The sequence below is a fragment of the Euprymna scolopes genome, chromosome 33 (genome assembly GCF_053919585.1).
Source record: "Euprymna scolopes isolate OS-2025 chromosome 33, ASM5391958v1, whole genome shotgun sequence".
Taxonomy (NCBI): domain Eukaryota; kingdom Metazoa; phylum Mollusca; class Cephalopoda; order Sepiida; family Sepiolidae; genus Euprymna; species Euprymna scolopes.
This window is the reverse complement of record NC_136514.1, coordinates 28134115-28144366: the sequence shown is the minus strand read 5'-3', so window position 1 is coordinate 28144366 and position 10252 is coordinate 28134115. Positions and strand designations below refer to the sequence as shown.

The window sequence follows — 10252 nt, the reverse complement described above, 5'->3', positions numbered from 1 at the left end:
TAATCATAAGTTTGACTATCAAAAACATTAAATTACAATAGAAAAATGCGAACATGAAAAATAATATGGTTAAGCTTAAATAGGGAAAAGTAAAGGACTTGTTGTTAAAACTGGAAAAGAAAAGGACAAGATATTCTAGTAAAAAATATAATAAATTTATAACTTAAAATATTGCAGCATTAAGAATTGATTATATAATGTTATAAATTGAATTTAAAAAAAAAATTCTTGCCTAAGCTGCTCTACAAGTTGATATTTATAGCTTAACCAGCCAATCATATTCTTTTGAGGAAAGACCCGGATGTATTCGTATTCATTACATCATTTATTATTCCTTTGGAAATGAAACACTCCGATATACCAACTAACTGGATTTACTAAATGAAAGAGTGGTTGATAAAGAAAGAAAAATTAACAAAGATGGGATAGGGACTTCCAAAACGTTTGTAAAAAAAAGGGATTTTTTATGAAACCATTCAACTAGATTATCAATACTCTAGGTCAATGGTTCTCAACCCTGTTTTTTTTTTTTTCTTTTTTGTTTGTTTGTTTTCTTTGGTCCGTACCAGTCAAGAAATTTCCCTCAAACCTCCCCGCTCTCCTAAAATGTATATTGTGTTCAAGGGTAAGTTTTGCACATTTTGACTAATATTTTATCAGAAGAAAATCGTAATTTTATTCTTAAATATAATTTACAAAAGAAAATTACATATGTAGGCAAGAAACAAATCATAAATTAATATTGGAATGAACCTTTAAAAAATAATGTAGTAACATGTTTAGTTTAAGTACCAAACTTGAGGACATTCTGAATATAAGTACATGGTTAGATTAAATCTATTCAGATATGCTGAAAAATAATTATAGGCAATTTAGATTATTTTTAACTATAAAGTCTTATATTCATATATTTTGCTGTAGAGCAGTGGTTCTCAACCGTTTTTTTTTCCTGGTCCGCATTCATTGAAAAAATTTCTCTCAAATCTCACACACCCTAAAACTTATATTGTATTCAAGGATAAGTTTGATAAATTTCGACTGATATTTTATCAAAATAAAATCGTAACTTTATTTTTTGATACAATTTACAAAGAAAATTACATATGTAGGTAAGAAACAGATCATAAATTAATATTGGAATGAACCATAAAGCATGTCTTTCTTGAAATAATAATAGGAATAGATAGGTCAGTATAGTACACAGATTAGATTTCAAATCGTTAGAAAGTTTACCTTTCTCTAAATACAAACATTAAACATATGGAGCAGACAACAAAGCAACGGCTCAATGTCAAAAGTTCGAAACCGGTCAGTTCGCCCCAAGATTTTATTGGAATGAGCCTCAAAAAAAATATTGTCCTAAACTATAAGACATTCTGAACTATGGGTTAAATACATGATTGGATTAAATCTATTCAGTCATGTATTTAATGGCTACTTAATAACAATACTTAACCCTAAAACAAAAGTAAGAAATTCGTACATTGCAAAAGAAAATTAAAAAAACACACAAAAGAGTAACATATATCCAATAACCTTTTTTTTTTTTTTATCTAAACTTTTCTTATACCCATTGGAATATTGTTTTGCATCTGCAGGGAGTGCGAGCACCCCAGATTGGGGACCTCTGCTCTAAGTGATGGATTAAAGCAATAATCTGCTTGTAATTAAAACTTAATGATAAACACAATAAAAGTAATAATTGCAACATAAAAGGATTAGCATAATTCTATTTGAATGTGCATTAATCTAATCAGATTAATGTCCTTAATTTTTTTCTTTTTTTATCAAACCCTGGGATATTTGGTGTTGCGTTCTTGACCTTGTGTTATACATGCAGCAACCAAGTGTATTCATCCCCCCCCCCATAAGGGGGCCACAGGCCTTAGATGGGGGTGCGATAAAAGGACATTGGGAAAATATAATTAAAAATGTGCGCAACGTATTTGAGGAGAGTTTTATACATACAAATAAAAGAAATGACTTTTAAGAATGGATAATGTCTTCTTTTTTTTTTATTTTTTACTAAACAGCGTTTTTTGAGATATAATATTACTAATGGCGATTTGGTATCTGTCTGTCTGAAACTGAACTGTGCTGTTGTACTATTATTATTATTTTATATTTTTTCAGTTTACTATACTATTTCAGTCTAATGTACTCTTTCTATGCTTAATATAGAGCCTGGGGGGGGGCGGTTCCCTCAGCACTAAAGTTAACAGTCTAGGTCAGTGTTTCTCAACCCATGGTCCCTAAGAAGTCTATGGGCCTTCAACCGGAGAACCATAGGAGAATACCAAAAAAATGTAATTCAAAATGCAAAAACTTGCAATGCATAAATAAGGTGATAGCCATTAAAAAAATACATTTATTTTTGTATACAGTGGAAAATCTAAATTCAAAATTAATTGGTTCTGGCTTGGCTTTGTATACTAAAATTTTTGTATGCGGAAATGAAGTGTTCCTGGTTTAGGAAAACAAAATTAAAGAAATTAAAAAAAAAAAAAGAATTCGTCTTTGCAAGCCAACAACCGCCGGGGGTTGAGATCACCACTGACACCAACCTTCGTCTGTCTGCCTCTCTCCGACCTAACCTGTCAACTCCTTTTATACATGTCTCCCGCATGATTTCCCGTGACTTCCACCAGAGCACACCTTTTTAAACTATGAGTGGCATCTTGATTTCTCTCTCTCTTTCGTCCAACCTTGCCCTTTAAACAACAGGAAAGGCGTTTTACATGTAGATCGCCTAATTTGTTCCAAAAGGGAACCAGACATAAGAGGTCTCGTTACGCGAGCTCAATAGCAAGCGTATAATTCTCAGCAAAATTTTTTTCTTTGATTTATAATTTTAGAGTAATTAAATACACAACATACAATAAAATCTCATGTTTTTTATGGAAGTACAGGAGACCATGATCATTGAAATACTCAGTAAGGGAGGGCCACGGATCATCAAAATTTGAGAAACACTGGTCTAGTGGTTTTTAATCGTCTTGTCTGTTAAACTAGACAAATAAATGTCTCATACAGGAAAGACACATGGAAGACATTCACTGAGTATTTTCAGGATTTTATTGGATTGAATCAAGAAAGAGAGAAAGAGAGAGAGAGAAAGTATATAACTAATTAATTATTTACTTAGAAAACTAAATTTAGATAGACTAACTTGAGGATTGAGAGATGCAGACGAACAGAGGTATCAGTAATATTCAGCTTAAATTATTTCTACATCATTGGCATGTCCGTTCACTTGACTTTCAATGGAGAGACTGATTTCAAAATCTTTTGTTTCTCTCATTCAAAAACATGATGTCATCATATTCTCATATCGCCAGACTATGTTTTGTCTACGAAGTTTGACCTGTTGCACTCTGCTTCCTCATGTCACCCGTCTCTGAGTACAGTTCTGTTTTGCAGCTAAGTTATTTTGACATGCAATAAGGATGACTCATCAAAATTCACACTAGCTAAGTTAATTGTAACTTACTGGCATAGGGTCCTTGTTACAATATTCTTTATACAAGAGTATAGTTACAAAAAATTGGAAGTAAAATATAGTGAAACTTTGGGAATTCCTGCACATAACAACCTGGCATGGAACTCTGCTCTTCGTATGAGGATTACTTCGGATTGACTGCTTACAGGAAACTCTATTCTTCATTTTCGTCTGCAAGATTTTACAATTAAAAAAAACTAAAGTGACTTACAACTCAAAAGTCTCAAATATTTAACACTGCTTGCATCCAGGTAGAAAACCAACTTACTTAACTTAGTCTATCTAAATTTAGTTTTCTAACTTGAAGATTGACAGATTCAGACAGACAGAGGCATTGGTAACATTCAGTATAGATTATTTCTACATCATTTTACATCAGACGAAACCAACTTCTGCTGAAGTATGATTATGTAAACAGCCAAGAAAAGCAAATAAAAATGAATCGGGGTCAAAATAAAAATGAGGCAAAATTCCAGAAAATAAATAAATAAATAAATAAATAAAATAATGAAACAAAATTCAAAGCAAGAAAAACATTCACCGTATACTTATTTTTATTTAAAAAAAAAATATTTACTTTGGTACTGGTCCAGCTTTTAAACCACAAAAACTGAGACGATTTTTTTTTATTTTTATCCTCGGCCTAAACTAATTCTGATCAACATTTATTGCCTATAGTAACAGTTATTTATTGACAATTGAAACCATTTTCTCTCTCTCTCTCTCTCTCTCTCTCTCTCTCTCTCTCTCTCTCTCTCTCTCTCTCTCTCTGTTGGAAATTCGTTGATGTACAATTTAATCAATTTATAATTTAACTTGTCTGTTTTACTTGCTTTCTGATTGAATAAGCACTTCGGCATCTTTAGACTAATTACATAAACAGTTGGAAAAAGCCGGATGAAATGTCTGATTCACAATCTGTACCAGTATAAAAAAAAAATGTTTATTTTAATAGGATGAAGTTGAGATATTATCAAATGTAAGGAAAAATTTATCCATACCGGAAAAATAATTATTGGCAACATGTTACGACAGTGCAAAATAAAATGTTGGCAATGAATTTTTTTTTTAAGGGAAAAGGTACCACTTCAAGGCCCGATTATGACTTGTATTTTCAAGACTTGTTGTTCAGTCAAGTTCTTTTTGTGGCACTGTCCATTTGTACATCTCCAGGAGAAACCATCCTTTACGCATGATCGTTTTTTAAGTAAACATTTATGATTGCAATTATTGCATCTCATTTTTTGGAATAGCAATTTCTTCTGACAATATGAGTGTCTGCATCGATGTTTTCATTTATTTTTCTAACATGTATAGATTTATTTTATTGCCTGTCATTTTTCTGTTTGGCGAGTTTGAAAATATATTTGTTTGTCAGCTTTTCTTTTCTTACTTTTTTTTTGTTGTTGTTGGTTTAGTCGCTTTCTTCCAATTCGAATGTCGTCTGCTTCCATTTAGATAGCGCTTTTTCATTGGGCTAATTAAACTCCCAAAAATTCAATTAAAAAAAAAATAATAAATAAATAATAAATAAGTAACTAATCAGAAAATAAAAAGTCACCCCCACCCCCTTAATATCACCTTAAAAATTACTAAAAACATAACAGAAAATAATTAAATAAATAAAATAAAAAGTCGAGTTAGCGTTTCAACATTTGAACAAAGCTCGGCTGACACCGATGATTGCCGGTCTCACTCGATTCATGCTTGACGGGAATTCACAAGAATTCGGGTCAAATTATGGAAGAGTACCGCTTTTATACAGATAGAAGATTGCGTTAGGAGTGAGAGTGTTGGAACGAGGGAATGATCCAACCATTTTACCAGGTGAAGAAATGTATTTGTCTTTAGGAAGAAATTGAGTAACCATGTTTGTGTTAGCTGGCGTTGCATTAGTTTGCATATGTGGGAATGAGATAAGCATTGTGGGAGGGGGGGGTATTAGCATGTCTGTTTTTCCGATGAGAGAGTGTATTTATGTATGTATGTGAGTTTGTTTAGCAATGTGTACATGGGAGGTGATGGTTGTCTAGTGCTTAACGACACAGATTGACGGCCTGGATGTTTCAAGTTCGAATCCAGTTCGTTCCAAAATAATCACTTTCACTTAGGATGTTGGTAACCGTTCTGTGGTCCCTCCTGTAAGTACCCAATATCATTCTAGAAAGAATTATGACTATAAAAATACTAGGGTAGCCAATGCTAACAATAGAATCTTTAGATTCATACGATGATGATGATGATGATGATGATGAGTGTGTATATATGCTGTTGCTATATTTAGTAGTTCATTTGTCTCTCCGTACGTTTGTCCAAAGACTTTGGATCTTAAGATGCTTATGCATGACGTGTCATACACATGTGTTATTTCTGAAAGAAAAAGGAAAAACAATGGGGGGAAAAAAAAAGAAAGAATACTGTGTTTGTTTTTTTAATGTACATATAATATTATTATTTAATGTGTTTATCATAAAGTATTTTTTTACAAAGCTGAACATATAAAGGAACAAAGAGAGTAGGGCTACAGTAATAAAATCTTTATATATATATATATATATATATATATATATATATATATATACTAGCATGGATGCCTGGCGTTGCCTGGGTATTTGGAGATGTATGTTGAGCAAAAAAAAAAAGTGGTCAAATTTTTTAAAAATATATATTGACAGATTTTTAAAAAATTTGACCCCTATTATGACCCCTTAACATTTATTGTTTTGGCCTCAAATCAAGTTATTAAGTTAGATTCATGTCCAAGGAATCTATATCTAAAATGTCAAGTGTCTAGACCCGAAATTGTTGGAGGAGTTTGGTAGAGTTCTCAAAGGTCAAATCATTGAACTTTGACCCTTTAATCGCCAAGTTTCTGGCTGAAAACCGATCACGTCGATTTTCCCAAATCTCAGTACTCTGTACATCAAATTTCGAGTCTGTAGACTTAAAATTGACAGAGTTATTGCATATGGAAATGTACATACACAGACACACAGATACACACACAGACAGACAGACACTTTCACTTTTATAGATATATAGATATACACTAGCAGAGAGACCCAGTAAAACAAAAATTTATAGATCACCCCGTCATAAGTGTGTTTATATATATATATGTGTTAGTAATGGGACTATTCTGCATATTTTCCTGATTCTGATACAGTTACCGATTCCACACTAAATTCCCAATTCCAATACAATTACTGATTCTAATTCCGATTCTTTATAAGTCTCTAAATAATTTACTATAAAATGATTATTTTTCTCCGATTGCGATAAAAACACAGCTTAAATGCAGATATATTTTCTCAAACGTAAAAACACACTTGTGACGGGGTGATCTATAAATTTTGTTTTACTGGGAGTTTAAATCAATAAATATTTATTATTTTATTATTACTACCAGCAGTGGAAGATATTTTTAAAAAACGAAGTCAAATAACATTGGAAAATGGCCACAAATTTTTCCAATAGCGATTCCGATTAATCACCCCAACACTAATATATATATATATATATATATATATATATATATATATATATATATATATATATATTAACTCCGAATTGTATAGGCCATACAATAAGTCGAATTTCACACTTTTATACGTTCATAAGTTCTCTAATCACCCTCATTTAATCATTAGATCTACAATACCGTCTATCTTTACTAGAATTTCTAGGCTCTCTGCTGATAAAAAAAGATTGAACAAAATTCCACTTTCTTCAATAACTCAAGATATATTGAGATGATTAAGTATAACCATAATAACCCCCATGACCCGTCGTTTACCTTCAATATTTACACATAATATGTCTATCACTAAAAGAAACCATCATATTAAATTTAATTACAATAATAATTGCAACTTTCTACACCCTTAATAACATTAAACATCACTCTAGCCATAATAGCTCTAGCCCATGAAAAAGATTGAGGAGAAAGAATATCTGGTTTAACCCACAACCTCTTGTTCAGTTCTAATGTCAAAACAAATATCTCTAAAGAATTTTTCAAAATTGTAGAAAAATCATTTAAGTACCCACGTAGATACAGAACTATACTTAATAAAAATTCCATTAAGATTTCTTACTCAATAATACCCAACATAGCTCAGACAATAATCTCATCAAATAAGAAATTTAAAGCCGCCCAGGCAATTCTTTTCCTCGTGGCCCCTAAAAATAATAGTAATGGCCTCAAAAAAGCATGATTGCCCTCTCGGTAACAACTGCATCCATAAAAATGTTTATACTTGCACCGTAATTGAGATACCTACTAAAGCCCTCTAAATAAGTATTGCAAATCATTCATAACCTCCAATACTTCTGCCAATCAACTACCATCGACCCAGCCTCTTTGATTGCACCAACTATTCCACCAGGTAACAACACTAACAACATGAACAGTAATAGCATTTCGCTTAATAATCCTTATTGGGATTGTTCCAAGTGTTTCTACAATTATTGATATTGCTGTAATTTTTTCCTAATTATTATTTACTCACTAGGAGTAGATAGACACACAGGCCATCATCAAAGCTTTCTCTTTGAGAACAATTTATGGTGTTCTCTGAAGTCTGAGTGACAACAAGTCTCTCCAGATTTCCAGTATTCTCCACCTCTTTCAATACTTTGCAAAAGAATTTGCCTTATTACAACAGCCGCATACCATTGATTTCTTGTTGGCAGCGACCATTGGTATTCACTAGAATTAAGGTGGTAATAAGCCTCCCCAAGGTCCCAGTCCTCTTTGCATTCATCCGATGGAGCTCTGGTTAATGCTTTCTCTCCTTAGTCTTTCCATCCTCCTTGACTCTCCTCATTTATTTGGTGCGGTGCCAATTTATGATGACACACACAAAAGAAGCAAAAAAATAAAGACAACAAAAGTTCAGCTTTAGTTCATCATTATTATTATCATTTATATTATTAGTATTATTATTATTGGCTCACAAGGAGCTTTCACACAGGTCATAAAGGATCTCTCCTTGGGAACAATCGATGGTGTTCCCTGGAAGCTGAGTGACAACAAGTCTCCACAGTTTTCCAGTGCTTTCCACTTCTTTTGATAACATTTGCAAATGATAATTTCATAACATTTGCAAATGAATTTGTGTTATCGCAACAGTCGCTTACCATGGATTTCTCGCTAGCAGCAGCCATTGGTCTCCACTGGAATTTAAGGGGCAATAAGCCTCCCCAAGGTTCCAGTTCTCTTTGCTGCGGAGGTTTGGTCAGTGCTCTCTCCTTGGTCTTTCCATCCTCCTTGACCATTCTCAGCTATTTGGCATCATTCTTTTTTTTGGTGTAACCCGTTGATTAGAATGAGTGCTTTATGCCAAATTGATGGTCGAATATGATTAAATTTGTACTCATTTTTGCATGAAATACTAATCCCTATTAATCCCTAACTGTGAATCGAATGCATACCATAATCCTTAGTTCACTGCACCTTATCATAACAAATATCCATACAAAATTATTTGAAATTGGTGCTCAATTCCGACACTGATCGCAGTAGCAAAAATATTATCTCTCCAAACAAAGCCACAACTTCAGTTTAAAACAAAGTTTTACGTTTTACAAATTATGTAAATCGAGCAAGTAGTTTTATTTTTATAAATTCATTTTTAAGCGATTGAAATCATAGGTATTACAACAAAAATCTCACAAGTTTGAATTATAGAGTTATCTCCCTATGTTTTGGGGTTTTTTTTTTTAGATTGTTTTATAAAACATCTGCACATAAAAAATTATTTTCTTTATAAAAATAAAACTACTTCATCAATTTACATGAATTTTAGAATGATATTTTAGTTTTGTCAGTTACATACATTGTACAGATTTTTCTTTGTTTTTGTTTCAATATAGGGGGTGGGATTCTGGACAAGTACCAATTATTCTAAATCTGAGAGTTGCTATTTAAAAAGAAAAAAATTTTCTTGAAAATGTTATGCAAAACATGATTTTTTTTTAAAAGAGAAATTTTTTTAAATTTATCATTGGCATTAGACATATTCATATTTTAATGTTTTTTTGTTGTTTTTTTTTTTGTCGTTGTGTTTTGTTTTTTTGTTGCTTTTTTTTTGACAAACTTCCAATCAGAACTGAAAAAAAAACACAAAGTCCATCAGCTTAGGATCTGTTATGGCTCGCGAATAGCCACAAGTAGAACAGATAACAGTTTAAAACATGTATTACATGGAAACAACAGAAAGGCTACAAACGGAAAGTGTTGGTAATTCACCGAACATGCGAGAGTCGCTCTGGAATTAAATTACCACCCGGGATCATCATGAATTATAGTTTATATGGACGATGGATTAGTCAATTTGGAGGGTGGTTCCCCCACAACGGGATCCAAAGGACTATTCGTTTCTGAGAACCACAAAAACTGTACTGATTGATCCCCTCTACTGGAATATGTATACAAATATCACTTGAACAAGACTGCAAGACAACTCAAGGATATCAACTGTTAATCCATGGACATAAAAAACTGACTGACTATAAGTCCTGATATCAGGTATGAATATTGCTTTTGGAAAATTTTATGTGGCTCATAATAATAACATTACTATTTTAAAGACGTCAGCAATTTCTTGAATAGTCTCTCTTTCTTTAACAAAATATTTCTTTCATTGTTGACCCATCGTCTGCATGCATTGCAATTATGTACCCAACTAAACGTGCAGTATTACACATAGTTACAACAAAGAATGACGTGACACACTGAAACAGGTGGAA

The 10252-nt window shown here is 32.3% G+C and overlaps 1 protein-coding gene across 1 annotated transcript in view; it reads left to right on the top strand.

Moving 5' to 3' along the window:
* The first annotated feature begins 304 nt into the window (after positions 1-304).
* The window catches only part of LOC145258005 (uncharacterized), a 26006-nt gene continuing 16058 nt past the window's right edge, over positions 305-10252 (top strand). Inside the window, exon 1 of the mRNA XM_080115732.1 lies at positions 305-625. The gene's annotated coding sequence lies outside the window, so the exon portion shown is untranslated. The remainder of the gene's footprint in view (positions 626-10252) is intronic.